This window comes from Lissotriton vulgaris, chromosome 7, assembly GCF_964263255.1.
Source record: "Lissotriton vulgaris chromosome 7, aLisVul1.2, whole genome shotgun sequence".
NCBI classification, from domain to species: Eukaryota; Metazoa; Chordata; class Amphibia; order Caudata; family Salamandridae; genus Lissotriton; species Lissotriton vulgaris.
In genome coordinates this window covers 98,404,019-98,424,289 of record NC_141695.1, presented here as the reverse complement: position 1 = coordinate 98,424,289, position 20,271 = coordinate 98,404,019, and the positions used below count along the sequence as shown (strand labels likewise).

Here is a 20,271-nt window from a genome sequence, read left to right as displayed (position 1 = left end):
GTGGCTGGCGCCGTATGGCGCCTGTCACGTAGTGCAGGGATATGTAAAGTGTCCCATTTTTGCATTGCGGCAGGTACTACTGGCTGCAGCACCTGCTACTGTAGTGTAGTTCCTAGTTTCCCACTAGGCCCTGCGCATTGGAATAACATAAACAGTAGTATCGACGTGGAACTGCGGATATTCCAGGCCTCCACTGACTATGCTAAACTTAATTGGGTTGTGTTACCAACTAGCTCAGAGGTCACTGGAAACTTTCTTCTCTGCATAAGAAGTGATCAGCTTCCTTGGCACAGACAAGAAGGGATTCAGTTTTCCAACAACCGTGCAACATGACAACTTTGCTCCTCAGATCAAGAGTCGATCTCTAGGGTCGTGTGAAACAATAGACATAGATTTCACTCAGTCAGTCTAGTGCTTTACTTTCACAGTATGTAGAGAATAGAGAGACGGGCGTGTATCAATAAAGGGTTAACATTTATTGAACAGTCTTTCTTCTCGTACAAGAGAAATGTATTGCCACAATTGCAATAATTGTTATGATAAAAAGTACGTACAGTAAGATAAGTATTGCGAAATAGAACTGTAAAAGCATTGATATGGTTTCTTAGCCATACAATGGTTTAAAAGTAATAAAACATATATACAGTCATATATACATTAGGCTAACATACTCAACTGGTGCTTCTAACTAAGCCTACCCCAGTGTGCCTGACCTAAGCCTAACACGTGAGAAGGGGGAGTAAGTAAGTAGCTTAAGTTAAGTTGGTTTTGCCAAGGTTTGTTTCAAGAATTCTCGTCTAAGGGTTTAGTCAACACCATACCTCTGAATAGAATGATGGAGGATTGGTATCTCCTTCAGGGGTCTCTCTCGATATCCCAGTCACCCGCGAGGGTAAACCGGAAGCGCCGGGACTGGATTTCTCTGCACGAGAAAGGCAGCGGCTTCTCTCAGCGCGTCGAGGAAGGAGGGGTGACAGCGTCCGCGGGCAGCTGGGCTGGATGTCTTCGCAGAGGACGGCTGCACGGCTCCTCAAGCGTACTGCACCATAGGTCGCGCTGTAGCGGCGATAATGGCAATCAGCAGCTTCACCACCACAGGATAGCAGGCTGCAGCGACAGAGTGCTAGTTTTTACCAACACAGGGTCATGCAGGCAGCTGGCATCAGCAACAGGGAACGAACTAGCAGCTCGTATCTTTCTCTCAGCTCACATTGCTTAAGGCAACGTTGGTAATATTTATACCTGACAGGTGCCGGGTTTGACGCAAGTTTGCTGGACATAAGACGTCAATTAAAGATGTCACTAGGAAGTGACAGTTATCAGTTGCTCATTAGAGTTCCATTACTAATCAAAACATAGCAAGCGGGGATTTCCAGGTTTGCTAAGTTTTTATCTTGTTGAAGAACTCGGAGTGTTATCTAGGAATATCAGATAGTGACTACTGCTCTGTCATTGCACTAATTGGTCGCAAAGGAAGTAGCAGAGAGTCATGCTGGAATGTGGCTCTGTTCGTGTGAGGCCAGAGATGACTTTTCAGAAAATCGCACTTGAACGGTTATGCCAATATAGGGAATAAATGGATTTATAGCCGAATAGGGGCATAAGGTCACAGTATCAGATCAGGGACCTAGATAAGCACGCAACACCCACTCCACGTTTTCATGTCCATCAAAATTACTAAAACTAAGCAATTAGATGTATGTGTAACATTGCCCACCCCAAAATACATAAATGCATTCGAAATAGGCGTACTTGTAATACATGGAATTTAGGTACTGTACGTTTTTTAAAGCATAGTAATCATTCAAAAAATTATTGCATATGAAATCAATGAACGATTATGCAAAAGGAATTACACATGAAGTATCTCTGACAGAAGAAAGGCGAGATAAATCATCACATAAAAATGCATTGTAATAACATGTGTGCTAGAGGCTGGTGTTATGTTGTTATGTCTCTAGATGTGCTTAGAAATAGAAGTGTGAAGCTTCTGTTCTCTAAGAATAGTTTTTACGTTAAGCAAAGAATTGTTCGTGCCAAAAAAGGGTCAATATTAAAAAAAAAATTGTCCAATTCAAAGAAAATATATTTCCAAGCTCCTGGCAGTTTTTGTTGATCAAAACTGAAGGCCGAATTCAGAGTTCATGGGAACGCTGTGTGTCGGAAAGCTTCTCAAAAGTTATTGTTTCTCTATGGGTGAGAACATCGTATCAGACAGGCTCGCAAAGAATTGGTCTACAAAATCAGGTGATAGTTCAACCAAATTAGATAGCGCTGTAACTTGGCAGGTGTGAGAATGATTGCTGTCATCGAAGGCAGGACCAGCAATGCTCACAGAACGTTGTACCTGGATGATGTTGCTTTTGTCACTCGTTCCACTGTTACCACTTGGCTGTAGTACAGGAGTCTCCACGAATGCCGTCATCAGGATTGGTAGCCGCTGGGGACAACACAATGCGTGAGCCGTTATTGGACTTAGCAAAGTATCGACGTCCATTGGTACTGCTGATGGAAGTGAAAGACAGATGTCCAACACGCATTCATCGCCGCAAAGCATACACCGTAGCACAGGTAAAATGCAATTTTGCAATATCGGTCTGAATGAAAGGAACCAGGTCATGTTTAGATCTCTCAGCCTGGCCAATCCGAGGACGTTAGTTATCCTGTCCCTGTAGCGCATTGCTAGGATTGTCTCTTCCATTCCCATGGGAGCTATGTCTGAGCCGAGGCTTGCCATATCGTAGCAGGATGGTCAAAAATAGAATCCCTGCAATGAGTCCCAAAAATAGTGGTATGCCGCCAAAGATGGAGTGCACAAAATTAGGAAAGATTCCCAAAATTGCCTGGAAGGGTGTCAGCAGTCCCGTAAAGACTGTCTTAAATATGCCTGGGATGCTTGTTGCACTAGACATGTTAAGGAGTTGGCTGAACATTTCTACGAAATGCACGGGGCAATTTGTTGATAAAAGGTCATGGACTTCAGTAGCCGTCCTTGCGACTAGAAGATCATACGTCTCTTTAGATGACGTTATAGGCACTGTTGTCTGTAAAAGCACAGATTTCATTTTGCTTAATGTATCAATTCGTATAGAATAGAGATTCAGACGAGGCCAGAGGGGAGTCACTATGTCTGGAGGCCCGCTCGGGAACAATGCTTGCATACAACATTTGACCATGGACGTTACTTGTACTAGATAACTTTTCCCGGGCGTCAGGCCACAGCACCTGTGATCCGTTCTAAGAATGTAACTCCCGTTTGCGAGTTGCATAAAGAAGGGCTCTATCTGAGTTGCAGGTGTGACTAGCTGGTGGCATGAAAGGTTGTTTGAATTTCCATCACATGCTCCGTGTAAATTAATACCCTGACACAAAAGTATACCGCTTAGTGAGTGTTTACAGTTGTCACCACTAAGAAATACATTTTTGTCGCTGTCACTATAGCAAGAATGAGTGTATGGTAATTTCCATTCGGATTTTACATATCCCTTACCCAATTGTTCATATTGGCCAGCAGGTATGTACTCAAGGCATTTATGAAATCGGAAAGTTGTTATCGGAATTGTGATAATTCCGTGTATTATCCATTCAATGACAGGGCTCTCTGACATTGTCAATGGTAATCTCTCGAGTTTCTCGATGCTCAAGATTGTATAGTCTGCTCCTTTCTGTGCCAAACTGATCTGTTTATCAGTAAGGTTAAAAATGGAAAATAATGACGTTGTGTTGATTAAACGCCAAGGCACATAGCTTGAACGAAGATTTTGCAGCGTCCAGCCTAGTTGTATAATAGAGCGCAATTGAGACTGGCCAAGTTGTAACATTAGCAAATCTCTGTCTATCACATCAAAGGCAGAGGATACAATATTGTCCAAAGAATATATTCTGGAAGACAGAGTCATTAACCCATTGTCTACCACAGAAAGTGATTTCTCCAAATTAATACGATCAATTTCTCGTATTTTTTCAGCAGTTTCAATTTGCTTTACTTTCCAAGCCTCGTTGTAAGCAGCATAGATACTGGTCGCTATGAAACGCTTTTGACGCTGTTTGCGTGGTCCAAGAATGAAATTGCGCAAATCAGCACCATCTTTTAATAAAGACAAGTGTTGCTTAATTTCAGCCAGTGTGGATGTAGTTAGCCATTCTAGGCAGAGTTTCCCTACACTGTATGTTGTTATAATCCCTGGATGTTGTCTCTGGGAGTATCTAGGGTCTAATCTGGTCATTTTTAATCCCTGTGTTTTATTCAGGAACCTATCTTGACAGCTATTTGTGTCTGTAGGCCAGATTAACCACTTTTTCCAATCAGGATGTGTTCTGTTGAAATGTAAAATTTGTGACACGTCTAATTCAATATCAGCTGTTGCGTTTTCAGGTATTGGCTTTGGAATAGACGGTGTTTTCATTTCTTTGATCTTAGCTAGGCCAAGACAAGATGTTTGGTGTACAGTGTCATTTAAAAATAACATTTGTTCTGGTATCATGCAGGTTCTAAATAGTGCTTCAATGCCTTGCACCTGCCAACCTTTTGTACCCCAAATCGTTTTCGTTTCAATATTATTTTTCCAATAATCAAAACCAAATGTCATCATTTTGTCATAAAATGCTTCTGAATATATCAATTTAGAATTTGTCAGCATTGTTTTCATTCCTGTTTTATCTAACAGTTTATAATAAAACGTTTCTGCATCACTGGTGTTAAACCCTGAGAAGTATTTGAATTTCTCAAAAAAATGCTTTAGAACTGCTTTTAGGTGGTGTAGCCCAATGTTCCCATTGATTATACATAAAAACATTTCTAGGCTGTGCAGATTTATGCAAGTAATGATCCCCATAGTGGGTGTAACAGAATAACTGCTCATAACTAGATGAACCTTGTAAATAATCATGATCTGTGAATCTAGCTGACATTACTAAATCAGACATCATGTCATTAATACTGTTAAAGTCCCAATCATCAGAGAATGTACTTGGTGTCACAAAGTCACTTAAGGAAACCTTTAGTTGATGAGGATACTTCAGGATTTCGACCGGACCATAGATCTCATAGTCTGTTTTCTCCCATACTACCCCACCAGGTATTGGAATTGCTGTGACATTTACTGTTGACAGTTCTCTTTTCTTCACGTGGGATGATCTGTGTGGTTTCAGGACTAGGTTGATGTTCTGACTTGCTGTGTCCATTGTAATATATTTTCCTTCAATGAATTTTCCCAAACACAGTACCATGATGAGCCAAAGCAGGAGGAAAAATATACCTAGACCGAACCAGAACTCTAGCCAAGGGGAAACGAGGTAGATTTCCTTCAGTTGATGAAAGAGTTCCGTTGCTTTTTCTTTAAAAGACTTTTTTGTTTCTGGCATCACTTCGGGGTCACTTAAATCTTCAGAGAAGTTGTCGAAGTTGATGAAATAACCAGAGGCAGTTCTGTCAATTGATGGGATTGTTCTTTTAATCTGTCTCTCGGTAGCACTTTCTGATGCCACATTAGTGTAGACTGGTGTTGTTTCTTGACGAACTGTTTCAATCTGTGTTTCAAGAGGCACGAGTTCCATGGCATTATTGCATAGTCCTTCATTGTGCACTGCAGGCTGATCGAATGTGATTAGTCTTTCAGTTTGAACCTCTTGGATTGTTGCAAGTTTGGGTATTCTGTTGTTTCTTGGGAGTCCACTGGGCCTACTGTTGATTATAGGCCACATGCTTGTGGTTTTACCAGATCGATAGACACGACTCTGTTCTCCTTTTTACCAGCAAGGGGCGGTAGTACAACTGATCTTGTTCCGGTGACTGCCAAGACAGGTACTGCTTTTCTGTAAGAAGGCCCAAATTCCTTCTTAACCGCGATCTTTTCTCTGACTAGATCCCCAATCTTTGGAATCCAGACAGGCCTTGCTGGGGCTGTTGCGGGTGGTGCCTCGTCAGTGGTACTTGGCTGTTGCTTTAACTTTATGTTGCTTAATGATTTTCTTGTTTCATTCAGTTCCTGTAAAACAGCCAAACGGTCTTTTACATCAAACTGCGTTTTTTCTTCTTGTACCACTGACATCTGACTATCGAGGTCCTGAACATTCATTCTAATTCCGAACAATAGTTTGTATGGGCTGAAACCTTTTAGAGAATTTCTTGGCATGTTGTTAAGACTAGTCTGGACACTTATTAAATGTTTGACCCACCCAGCGCCTGAACCTAATACCTTCGCTGTTATAGATTGCTTTATATCCCGGCTTTTTCTTTCTACCACACTTGTGCGATGGACAAGATTACCGCAACCCAATTCCCATGCTAGCCATGGCCCCCCCATAAGCTCGAGAGCTGAAAGCAGGACCCTGGTCAGAATAGAACTTGGTAATTGCGTATATGCCGATATGGACTCGCTAATCTTTTATAACCGTTCTAGCGTCAGCCGAGCGCTGGAGGCCTCATTATTTAAGTGCTTTTCGTCTTAATTGTTAATAGGACGCAGGATGGGGTGTAGGCAGCGTTACGCTCTTTCTGACTGGTAGCCGGTAGCAAGGTTCGCTACTGCGATCCCTATTACAGTTTTCACAGTTGTTTGCATATATTTGGTGTTCTACACTCATTCCCGGCCACCAGAATACTGATTGTAATTCAGTCAGTGATACCTTGATCTCTCTGTGCCTTAGACCCAAACCCATGTGTGCGTCTGCTATTAAAAATATTCTCCTGTTCATGTTTGGAATTACTCTATCCCCCACTCCAGGGATTCGAGCAAAAGGAACGGAGTTTGCATCGATTATGTATGCATAATTGAGTGGATAGTTTACGGGTAGTGCTGCACAGTCGCCTTTTACGGTCGTTTTTACTGCCAGCATGGTTTCCCCGTCTATGTACTTATCTGTACGTTTTTTTGTGGCTACGGAAGCCGGTTTAGTTGCTTCCGCTTTGGCTGTATTAGCCAATGAATTCCCTGCAACGTGAACACCATCACGTTGAAGACTCTGTGCGTGAATCACGTGAGTCTTTTGTAGTTCTTTGTGTAAAAGAGCTACTTGTTCCCAAAGCAATTTATGCTTTATTGTGGCACCTGTGTCATCTTTGTAGTCGTTTTCAATCCAACTCTGCAGTTTATTGGTGTAAGAGTTGACGCTAAAATGAGAATCGCACACGATAAGTGTGGGGAATTCGCGTTCTGCATTTTCTAGCGCCATCTTTAAAGATCTGATTTCAGTTCTTTGAACCGAACAGTACTTTACTGATTCAGTTTTTGTTACTTTCGGTCTGAATTTACCGCACAGCCAACGACCTTTAATGATCGCACATGCTGCATTGTAGGATTTACTCTCTACATTAAAATGCTGTACAAAGCTATCTGTATAGATTATACAGGCGTATTGTGGGAGAGGCAGGATTTCGATTGGCAGAGGATATTCTTCTTCATATTCTAAATCATTCAGTTCTTCAAATTGCGGGGCGAAATAGTATTTCACATCTTCCGCTCCTAGAGAATCTATGTACTGTATCCATTTCGGCTCCAGTGACACTGTAGGCAGGTTTACTGGGCTGAATAGCGCCTCGAAGGCGGATTCCGCTGTAAGGATATTAATCCGTTTGCCGTGTGCTAGTTCTCTTTCATTTGCTAATGCGATTTGCACTGCGTTCACAGTTCTTTCTGTGTGACTGAATGTTTTTTCTGCTTGTGTGTACAAGTGAGATTTAATTGAAATTGGTACCTTTTCTCCCTCATTAGAGGTTAGGTACGTGAATCCGTATCTTCCTGGGATGACTCGGATTACAAGATCGATCGTGTTGTCACGTGTATCTAATTTTGTTTTTGCTAACATGTCTGTTTGCAGTGATCTCAAAATTTCTGTGTGTTTTTGAGTCCAATTGATTTGTTTAAAATCAGGTTTAATTAGTTCATAGAGAGGTTTAACCCTCTCTGCGTAATTTAGAATGTAAGTTCTTCCGAAATTCGGAAAACCTAGAATGGATTGTAAATTCTTCAGCGTTTTTGGAGCTTGGAGTACAGCGCACTTCTCTAAGAAGTTGTCCGCTAGGCTTTTCCCTTCACTTGATAATTCGTACCCTAAAAATAGTACTGTCAGATGGGCAATTCGGGACTTTTTAAAGTTGAATTTGTAACCCTCTGCTGCGAACCCAAGTATAATGCTGTTCACTCTTTTCAAATGAGTATCCAAGTCGTCGTCTGTGAGATAAATATCATCTACGTAAGACAATGCTTCATCATCATAGATTTGTAGTAACTCTGTTACCCTAGCTGAGAATAGTCCTGGGCTGTTCTTGAACCCTTGTGGGAGCCGACAGAATTTTTTCTGCGACCCAAATGCGGAGAAAGCGGTCAAATATCTGCTTTCCGGTGCAATGTTTTGACAAAAGAAACCATTAGATATGTCTAATGTCGTTTTATATTTTTTCCTAACTATATTATTCATTAGGGCTGCACTATGTGAGTTTTGTACTGCAAAAGTTTTGCAACATGTATTAAGGTGTCTGTAGTCCAAAACTAGACGATATGAATTGTCTGGCTTGGAGACAGGAAACAAAGGATTGTTCATTTGAGAGGTGCATGTTTCAATCACCCCCTGGTACTCAAGTTGATCTAAGATCTCCCTGACTTGTTTTTTAGCTTCTTGCTTTATGGGATACTGCCGTTGGGCAGTTGGTTCACTTTTTAGTTGGATTTTGTGAGGCGGTGAATCCTCATCCCATCCTACATGATTTTTATATAATGCAGGTGCCTGGGCTACTGCCCATTTCCTTGCATATGTATATTTTTTTGTGAATCGGTATATGATTCGAGAAGGCAGGCATAATCACTTCTTCGCCACGAGGGCACTCCCTGACAAACTCTGGGGGCCAATCTTTTTCAGCTAACAGAATATCATAGGCTTTTGAGAGCTTATCCCAAAATAGACCCTTAATTTTCCTAGTCTTATCACCCTCTATACGCAATGTTATTTCGTATATTTTATGGGGCTCGCTAAGTCTGGCGTCGGCAGTTTCAACCTGAATGTATTCATTCGTGTCCACTGTCTCCAGATGACTCATCAAGATCTTGCGCGCTATACTGATTTCTGCTGCACTGTCCAACATTGTCAATGCCCACTCCCCGTTTTTCAACTGTGTCCTCAGTATTCTCGGCATGGTTGATTACTCTAATACTGGCTACCTTCTTTTTCTGAAATTGAGATTTCTTATTTTGAGCAGGTTCCTTGTCTTTGGACTTGGTGTGCTCTCCTGGGTCTGACCGTCCTCTTCTTTCCGAATTCTGTGGAAAAGATCGAGAGGGACGTGTATCAATACTTTGATATCTATCAGGTTTTTTTATATTATCCCTATTTCTAAGGTTATATCTTTTTTCAGAGGGCTCCCGTTGGGGAGACTGGCGTTCTCGAGTCGGAGTTCTTTCCCTCCGTCGAGGAGACCTTCCTCTGGACTGGAAAACTTTTTCCTTGGGAGTGGATTGTTTATTTCCATCCCAGCTCTTTTTAGGAGTGTTTAAATTATTTTTAATAAATAATTTTTCAGGATTTTCGAGCAGTTGGGGCTTAACTGGTTTTCCACCCAAGCTGTCTCTACCTAATTCTTCATAGCACTTTTCTATGATTTTTGCAAGCTCAACAGGATCTTTTATATCTGTTTCCCTCAACTTCTGGCGGATCGCCACAGATGCTGCTTCTCCCTTTATGTTGGCTAATAATATAGCCGTGACCTGCTTGAAGTCTTTCAGTAATTTCATACCTAGATTTAAAGCGGGTTCTGGACCGAATTCATTTTGAATCTGTTTTAGCACTTCTAGTATTACCGCCATAGACGGAACACCGTGTGTTTTTGTGTAAATGGAAGCAAAGACTGTACCCCAAGTGTCGCAGTCCTCCACGTGTGGTGCGATTCCCATAGGAAGGCAGATGGTCAAGATTCTGTGTTTCTCAATAGGGGTAGTATCAGGAAATACTGCCTCTATTTGAGTGATTTTCTGTGCTAACCAGAAAGGAATTTGTTCCCGTTTTTACGGGTGTTTTACCAAGACATGACTGTATGTTCTGTGGTGTAATTTTATTTGTGTTCCCCTGATGAGGGGTCAGCTGTGGTGTATTAACAGCTGGCTGGACTGTTGCAGTCCGCATTACATATTGGACTAATTGCCTATGTATTTTTATTAATGTGTTTAGCTGTGCTAACAGCTCTTCTCTAGACATTCTTGCAATGTCAGGATGTGGTGTGTAGCTGGCTAGAACCGGCCACGTGGCTCCTGGTCTACCTAGTGGACCGAGCCTGGTTATGTGATCATTGTGTTTTAGGGCGCCATTAAACCAGAGCAGGTGCTCTTGAAATTTAAGTGGGATTTCAATCTCCTCGAAAGGAGCGTACTCTCCCGGAGGTTCCTCTATTTTGTAATAGTGAAACTCTTGTGTTATAGCGTTTACCGCTGGAAAGTTTATCCATGAATAGAATACCTCTGTCTGCCGATATTCGTGAGCCTCTATCACGAAAATTACTGTACCACCTTGAGGTGTCAGTACGTTTTCTATAAGTTTTAAAGTTATAGATCTTCTTAACTGGACCGGGATGATAATAGCATCCGGGTCTGTGTGTAGGAGACTCGAGTCCTCCTCTATTAGTATGGAAGCTAGTCTAACTGCTTCCCTTTCTTCTTCACTGTCTGTCATTTTTTTTTAAAAATGCAGGCTTTGCAGAGTAGGTCTCCAAGGAGACAAAGATTAGATGCACAATATTTTGGAACACTGTATCCTTCAACGTTGAATAAACCAGAGCTTTACATAGGAATCTCTTCCTACTAAGGTCGGGCGGATTTTAACCTTTCACCCACTCCAGACGTCTATTGGAGTATTTACGGGAGAAAGGGGTGTGAAATATGCACGACTGAGTTACTCTATAAGTCTTGCGTTAGTTTATCGCCTTACCAAACGTTAGGGCGCCATGTAGTGTAGTTCCTAGTTTCGCACTAGGCCCTGCGCATTGGAATAACATAAACAGTAGTATCGACGTGGAACTGCGGATATTCCAGGCCTCCACTGACTATGCTAAACTTAATTAGGTTGTGTTACCAACTAGCTCAGAGGTCACTGGAAACTTTCTTCTCTGCATAGGAAGTGATCAGCTTCCTTGGCACAGACAAGAAGGGATTCAGTTTTCCAACAACCGTGCAACATGACAACTTTGCTCCTCAGATCAAGAGTCGATCTCTAGGGTCGTGTGAAACAATAGACGTAGATTTCACTCAGTCAGTCTAGTGCAGTTTACTTTCACAGTATGTAGAGAATAGAGAGACGGGCGTGTATCAATAAAGGGTTAACATTTATTGAACAGTCTTTCTTCTCGTACAAGAGAAATGTATTGCCACAATTGCAATAATTGTTATTATAAAAAGTACGTACAGTAAGATAAGTATTGCGAAATAGAACTGTAAAAGCATTGATATGGTTTCTTAGCCATACAATGGTTTAAAAGTAATAAAACATATATACAGTCATATATACATTAGGCTAACATACTCAACTGGTGCTTCTAACTAAGCCTACCCCAGTGTGCCTGACCTAAGCCTAACACGTGAGAAGGGGGAGTAAGTAAGTAGCTTAAGTTAAGTTGGTTTTGCCAAGGTTTGTTTCAAGAATTCTCGTCTAAGGGTTTAGTCAACACCATACCTCTGAATAGAATGATGGAGGATTGGTATCTCCTTCAGGGGTCTCTCTCGATATCCCAGTCACCCGCGAGGGTAAACCGGAAGCGCCGGGACTGGATTTCTCTGCACGAGAAAGGCAGCGGCTTCTCTCAGCGCGTCGAGGAAGGAGGGGTGACAGCGTCCACGGGCAGCTGGGCTGGATGTCTTCGCAGAGGACGGCTGCACGGCTCCTCAAGCGTACTGCACCATAGGTCGCGCTGTAGCGGCGATAATGGCAATCAGCAGCTTCACCACCACAGGATAGCAGGCTGCAGCGACAGAGTGCTAGTTTTTACCAACACAGGGTCATGCAGGCAGCCGGCATCAGCAACAGGGAACGAACTAGCAGCTCGTATCTTTCTCTCAGCTCACATTGCTTAAGGCAACGTTGGTAATATTTATACCTGACAGGTGCCGGGTTTGACGCAAGTTTGCTGGACATAAGACGTCAATTAAAGATGTCACTAGGAAGTGACAGTTATCAGTTGCTCATTAGAGTTCCATTACTAATCAAAACATAGCAAGCGGGGATTTCCAGGTTTGCTAAGTTTTTATCTTGTTGAAGAACTCGGAGTGTTATCTAGGAATATCAGATAGTGACTACTGCTCTGTCATTGCACTAATTGGTCGCAAAGGAAGTAGCAGAGAGTCATGCTGGAATGTGGCTCTGTTCGTGTGAGGCCAGAGATGACTTTTCAGAAAATCGCACTTGAACGGTTATGCCAATATAGGGAATAAATGGATTTATAGCCGAATAGGGGCATAAGGTCACAGTATCGATCAGGAACCTAGATAAGCACGCAACACTACATTGCAAAATATAAGCATTGTGACCCGTCTACGATAGGGAGGCAGGCGGACAAAAGTCTGCCCACCATCCTCATCAGGCTCAAAGTTCTGAACCTATCGCAGGGCCCCCAGACACTACTGCCTAAGATTAGAAATGCCCTGCACTATCAGACGTTGTCAAGAACGACTTTGGCACTTAATGCAGGTTAATTGGGTTGAGCGATTGGCTCAATGCCAGACCTTGAACCCATTGTTTGTTGAGCTCAGAAATAGCAATGCACTGAGAAATCTAAAGAGAGAAGGGATTTGTGCATATGTTGGTAAAAAACAAAAAAATTATTAATAACAACAAAGTTCAATGAAAAATATGTTAAAGAGAAGTTTTATTTATTTACTCAGTTGAAAAAGTAAAGTTTGTTCCGAGATAATAAAGAAATTCCCGTAAAAATTCAGAAAAAGGGAAATTCCGATTAGGGTTTAAAAAAAACTGTGCAGTTGATTCACAAAAACATTTATGAGTTCTAGGAATAGTACAACAATAGTACTGTTTTATATATTCTGCCTGGAAAGCCCTTTGTACTATTAGTTGCCTTTGTGGATTTGGCCCCCAAAAATATAAAATGGATATTCGTTGTAAATATTCGTATATATTTAGGGCCATATTTATCAAAAATTCATGCAACTCAGAAAGCTACCTTACTGTGCTGCATGAAAGGGAAAGGGCAAGAGTGTGATATTTGGAATATACTGCACATTCTGGTCCTTTACTAGCGCTGGCACACTTTTGACTACTTAGCGCCAACACACGCAACCTTGCATCATGTTTCAAGGGGGCCTGCATTGCCGACAGGATTGTTTTTGTTCATAAAGGGGCTACTTCCTGTTGAAAAACATACCTTAGAGTCATTTTCCTCTTTGCAAGTGTGCTGCAGAATGCAGCACACATAGAAAGAGGAAACAATGGGGAGAAATAATGATATTTCTCCTCATTGTGCCTCTAGTCGAGAGGTGCTCAATTTTGATGCATTCCCAGGTCTACCAATGCTAGTAAATATGGCATTGTGTCAGAATCGATGGGTGGATGCTTGGGAAGGTAAACAGTCATAATATTGATTCCAAAATATAGAATGGACATAATATCGAAGTAAAAATATAGAATGGACAAAATATCGAATGGACACAATATAGTGGTTAAAAATATCGAATTTAAGGTAAGTAATATCGATTTTCAAAATATAGAAGTCAAAATATCGAAATATACAATATAGGCATTAAAAATATCGATTTTTTAATAATATCAATTTTTTTAAAGTGTTTTGTATGTTAGTATATGTGTGAAAAGTGTATATTAATTTTTGTAATGTATGTTTAATGTATTTTAAGTAATGAATTTTATGTTATTTAATTTTTCCGTAATTTAATTCTGTAGCGGGTTGTGGGTTTATAGGGGAATAGGGTGGGAAGTAATTTAATTGTAATTAATTAAATATTTTTATTTATTTATTGGTATTCATTTTGAATTTATTGTTATTTTGTAATTGGTAATTAATTTTTATTAATTGCCAATTAATGTGTATTAATTGATTAATTGTTAATTATGTTAATTTTCTAAATTTATTTTCTGTAGCGGGTTGTGGGTTTATAGGGGAAGAGGATGGGAAGTAATTTAATTGTAATAAAGTAAAAAAAAAAAATCATTTATTGGTATTGATTTTAAATTTATTGTTAATTAATTTTTAATTGGTAATTAATTTCTATTAATTGGCAATTCATTTTTATTAATTGGTAATTATTTTGTATTAATTAAATATTTGATAATTGTATTAATGTATTTTCTGTAGTGGGATGTGGGTTTATAGGGGAATAGGGTGGGAAGTAATGTAATTGTAATTAATTACATATTAAAAATACTTTTTGTGTATTGATAATTAATTTACTGTTAATTTTTAATTGGTATTACTTTTTATTATTAATTAGTTTTTGTTATTTAAAATTAATTAGTTGTTGAATAATTATTAATAGGTTTTTTAATTTTTTATAACTAATATTTAGTTGTATTTCTAATTAATTATTACATAATATTAAATTGGTTATTAATTTCAATTAATGTTTTATTGGTATTGATATTTAATTTATTTTTAATAATATATTAAATCATTACTTTCCCTACTGTTAAACTCACTGGAGTGGGAATAGTAATTTTCACCCTCCTGCTATCCAACGCTTTCCCTACTGTTGCACTCTCTGGAGTGGGAATAGTATTTTTTACCCCTACGCTATCCAACGCTTTCCTTACTGTTGCACTCTCTGGAGTGGGAATAGTAATTTTTACCCCTACGCTATCCAAAGCTTTCCCTACTGTTGCACTATCTGGAGTGGGAATAGTAATTTTCACACTCCCGCTATCCAACGCTTTCCCTACTGTTGCACTCTCTGGAGTGGGAATAGTAGTTTTTTACCCCTACGCTATCCAATGCTTTCCCTACTGGTGCACTCTCTGGAGTGGGAATAGTAATTCTTACCCCTACGCTATCCAACGCTTTCCCTACTGTTGCACGCTCTGGAGTTGGAATAGTAATTTTTACCCCTATGCTATCCAACGCCTTCCCTACTGTTGCACTCTCTGGAGTGGGAATAGTATTTTTTAACGCGACTATATTAAAAAGGCCGCCGCAACACGGGAAACCTTCTGCGCAAGCGTCAGTCACATCTACGTGGCATGACGCTTTCTTTTGCTTGGTGAGAAATCTTTGATTCTGCACACAAAGTGACAAAATGGCCGCTTTAATTTCACATACTAACGCTATGCTGCTGCTTGTACTAAAACTTGTTTGTTCTGCCTAATTAATAATGCACAAGTTAAAATAAAGTAAATTGGTTAGAGTACCGATAGGTGGTATACAGTGCATTCATTTATTTTTGTATTTAAATATGTTTCTTTTTGACTTTGCTACTAGCTCGTACTTTGTGCCTGATTACTGACACATACTCCATCTTCGATGATGCCGTGCACACGCACTCAGACTCTAAAACTGCTGAAGCACTGTCATTGAACCATGTCTAACACTCTTCTTACCCACGATGTTCCTGGGAACCTGATCTGCTGACCTTTAACAAGGAATCAAGAAGACTCAAACAAATATAATGTATATAATTCGTATGACAGTATTGGTGGGCGAAATAAAATCATGGGAAAATAAAGTTGTGGGTGGGGATTCAATCAACTGAATCGAATTGAAATTACCTCATCTTGGTATTGTGTGATGATCTCTCCTCCTCTTTCCAACCAATCACTGAAGGGGAACACATAGATTTGCAACATTGCCCTCGAAATGGCATATCTAAGGTAGGTTTAGATAAAGTAATTGTCCAACTTGTCCGAATAGCTGACCTGTCACTGACCCAACGCACTCAATAGGCGATCAAGAACAGAGGTGCAGGCAGAGCACTCTGTCAGAAGATTCGATTACCCAGTCAGGGTACTAATTGGCTTTCCTAGAGACAGGGTTGTGATGCTGGTGTTGCACTTAGCTGACGTCACCTGTCCTGATTTGCACCTGCCTTGTCCCGTGGGTGCCTGATTTGTCGGGTGCCTGGTCCTGATATTGTCCCAACTCGTGACCAGGATTGGTCATTGCATCATTCTAGGTAAATATAATCTGTGTGGGAAGTCCATGTGCTATTTTCCCTTTCTCACCTTTCCCAGGTAACAATGTTTTAATGTGTTACTGTGATTTCTTGCAAACTTTACCTGTTTATATTCATATTCTTGCTTATGAAATTCATGATTCCTGTAATTTGGTCAACGACTCACTTAAATCTTTCATAGATACACTTTTAAAACTTTCCCAGAGTTTGTGGTTATTTCATGAAGGATAAATGTTTAAATGCCTATTTTATTCTAACACCTCTGATCCACAGGAGCTAAGGTGACAAGGATTGGTAAGTCATGGTTTACAGGTATAAGTCCTAAAGGACTCAAGTCACTGATAGGCTGTTAATCGTTAACACAGGCAGGACTACTGGTTCAAAGTGTGAATGGGTGTGGGCCCAGGTGAATATGGTATAAAACTGGACTGGTGGTTTGACACACTCTATCACCCTTGCAAAATGTCCAAGAACCCCATATTTAATAAATCCTTTACCTAAGGCCAGACATTATTTTGCTGAAACAACATGAAATTTGGTTCCACACCTAAAACACGAGTTATCAGAAGAAAGAGAAAATGTTCTAATTTCAGCCGAAGTACTTTTTTATCAAAGGTTTGTGATACCCTTTTGTCACAGGGTGACGCAAGGGCACGCAATCCTTAAGTCAGATTTACCAAGCCATGCAAAGCCACCTTGCATGAGAGGGAGGCATAATGAAGTGCAACAATGAGAAATACTTTTATTTCTCCCTTTTTTTCCTCTTTCTAGGCATGCTGCATTGAGCAGCACCTATAGTAAAGCCCTTAATAATTGTTTTTGTTCAGGAAGTTGCCCCTTTTTACATAAAAACAATCATCCCCTCAGCGCAGGCAACCGTGCGCCAGCACAGGAGAGGGATGAGATGTATTTTTTAGGAACTGAACATTCCTGCCCTTTTATTTTGATGCACAGCAGGAAGGCTTGCTGTGCTGCCATGCGTCAAAATATTGTAAATGAGGCCCAATATTCTGATACCATAATGTCTGGGAGGGCTGGTTCCCAAGCGTGTTTTGTTTTTTGATTTAGCTACAATTTGTAGCTTTTGGCTTGGGCCTTTCTGGTCTGTTGTGAGCCAGGCAGTGGTGGGAGGAATGGTCTTATGTCTTCTTTGCTGGTCCTTGGTGAATGAGGAATTTCGGCATAGTTATGGAATCTATGTTGTGTAGGCTTTTACAGGCTACTGATCTTATCCTTTGAAGGGTTTAAGAATCTGGCCATCAGCCTGTGCTATGATTGTGCTGTTATTGATAATGTACCTTTTTTTGGTCTTGGTCTTTCCTGCTCTATCAAATTTTTGATAGCATCAGGGTATTCTGAGTTTACAGCAATACCAGTTAAGTGCCCATGTGAAATGTATGTTTAATGATTTTATATCTAACATTTTCTTGAATCTAATATTTTCTCTGTAATCAAATCTGAGAATATTTTGGTCAATTCGAAGTCTGAGGCAGGTTGGGTCACTCTGAGCTGCTATATTCACACTAAATATCAAACATGTAATATCAACCTATACAAATATCGAGTTGGAAATATCGTTATACAGAAATATCATCTGAAAGAATATTGTTGACGAGGATATTGTTTTTAAAGTAAGAAATATTAATGTTAAAAGTATAGAAAGAGTAAATATCAATTACAAAAATATCTATTTTGCTAATATTGATGTTGAAAATGTTGGGGCATATTATGATTTCAGTGGTTTTCACACCAAATTGCCGTCAGTGTCGGACCCACCAACATCTGCCCCTGCGGTCCACCCACCGCATTGAGATGTGGAAGCATCAGGCAGAGGGACCATCCTCTGCTGCTCCGACGCTTTAGAAATGCTCATAATCTCCTAATGACGGTGGTTCTGGTATCAGGATTATGATGTCTTTTTCGGACAGCCTTTTCATGTCTGCTTTCCGACATGGTAAGGCAGTCAGAAAGTACTTTGGGGGCCCATAGCCAGGCCCTTCCCTCCAGGCCCTTCACTATGGGGGCAGGGGCAACTATGGTGCCCACTAAACATTCCTGCACTGTGTGGCAGGCACCAGGAGGTGCCTTGCACACGGTGCAGGGATGTTTACAAACTTCCATATCACAATGGCAGCTTGTGCTGTGGGCCCTTTCCATCCGCAGCTCAAGCTGCAATATGAAATGGAGGTTTCGGACCGCCCGATGGGCAGTCGCATCCAAATTGCGAGGTCAGAACCGTTGACTTATGGTCAGGCAGTTCCTGACTGATACGATGTCAGGCCGATGCAAGTCTGCCCAAAATTGCAATCAGGGCCATAGTTGTTAAGAATATCGCTTTTTCAATAATTTATATGTGTTTTACTCTATATTTTAAATGTTTACGTTTTAAATTGTATAAATATTGTTAATTTAATGTAATATATTTTATCATTTTCAGTAGTGTAATGGGTTGTGGATTTTATAAGGGTGCAGGGTGGGAGGAAAATGTATTATAATTAATTAATGCTTAAGCTTTAAATTAATATTAATATTTAATTGATAGCTATTTTAGTTAATTGTATAATTTTTTTTTAAGTTAAGTTTTAGGTGTGGGTTGTGGGTTTTGTAGGGGTATAGGGTGGGAAGTAAATTGATTATAATTAATTCATAATTATATGAATTATTTCATTGATAATTTCAAAAATATAAATTATTTCATTGATAATTATTTATGTTAATTGTAGATATATATTTTTAAGAAACATTTCAGGTGTGGAGTTTGGGTTATGTATGGGTATAGGGTGGGAAGTTTTTCACACCTAGTTTGCTTCTAAATGATGCTTCTAGTCAGGTGTACCCAAGGATCTCATTGGATCATGCTCCTATTGTTTTAGAACTATCCTTACCTAGGGGCAGGCCTCCATTTAAGTCGTTTTCTTTTGATTGGAAATTTTGTTTAAATGAAGAATTTAAGAAGCACATGGGTTATTGGATCAAGGACTTCTTTTAAAATAATAATCTATCAGCACCTATTATCACGATATGGGATACTTTTAAGACTTGTTTTCGAGGGGAAGTTCTTAGTTTTAGTTTGCACCAACAGAAGAAGCGTGAATTGGAATTGTCTCGACATTATGAGGCTTTGAAAGAGGCAGAAGGTGCCTTAACTACAGGGATTTCTTTAGGTGAGAAAGATGTATCTGGATTAGTAAATAATGTGGCTAAAAATCGTGTAAAGGTCCTGGGGCTCTGGTTCTAGAGGGAGGAGAATGCTCGGAAATTTATAACATCGAAACAGCAAATTTATGAATTTGGGGAGACTGTTGGAAGAAGGCTGGCTTTATGGATTCATATGAAGGAATCTGCTCAAATGAGACACGCAATGAAGGATCAGAACGATGTATTGCACTCTGATCCTCAACAAATACTCTCAAATTTTCATCAGTTTTATTCTACTTTATATAGTCACCAGGGAGGGTTGATTGGGGATGAAAGCGCATTTCTGTGGGAGGGACTGGTGCAATTAGATCCTTTAATGGCAGAGCAATTAGATACCCCAATCTCTATGATGGAATTAGAAAGGGCAGTAAAAAGCCTGGATGTGGGGAAAGCGGCAGGACCCGAAAGGATCCCTGTAGAGGTGTATAGGACATTGTTCCACCTAATTAAAGATGAGATGTTGAAAGTGTTTTGATTGGCACAATTGGGGCAACCTCCTAAATCTTGGTCAGAAGCCACGATTGCGGTGTTCTGCAAGAAGGGTAAACTTCCGGAGTCGGTGGGATCATACCGCCTAATCTTCTTATTGAACTGTGATAATAGAATATACTCCAAAATTTTAGCTAATCGGTTATCCACAGTTATTACTTCTCTGGTCTCTCTAAACCAACATGGTTTCATCCCTCAACGTGGTACCACTGAGCACGTTAATAAAGTTGTAGCACTATTCAATATCGCTGGTACAGAAAAGAAGGATTTAGCATTGATAGTATTGGATGCTGAGAAAGCGTTTGATCGTGTTGAATGGGGTTATATGTAGTAACTGTTGGGTCGAAGTGGTTTACATTTATTACAGCCTTGCAAGCCTTGTACACCCTCTGCTAAACTTTCTGCTATGGGTTTGTTATCTAAAGAGATGGCCACAACACAGGGCACTCGTCAAGTCTACCCCTGTTCTCCCCACCTA

At 40.2% G+C, this 20,271-nt stretch overlaps 1 protein-coding gene across 1 annotated transcript in view; it reads right to left on the bottom strand.

Annotated features, from left to right (window-relative positions):
- Nucleotides 1-20,271, bottom strand: part of LOC147700905 (killer cell lectin-like receptor subfamily B member 1B allele A) — a 426,874-nt gene that overhangs the window by 305,930 nt on the left and 100,673 nt on the right. The window lies entirely within an intron of this gene.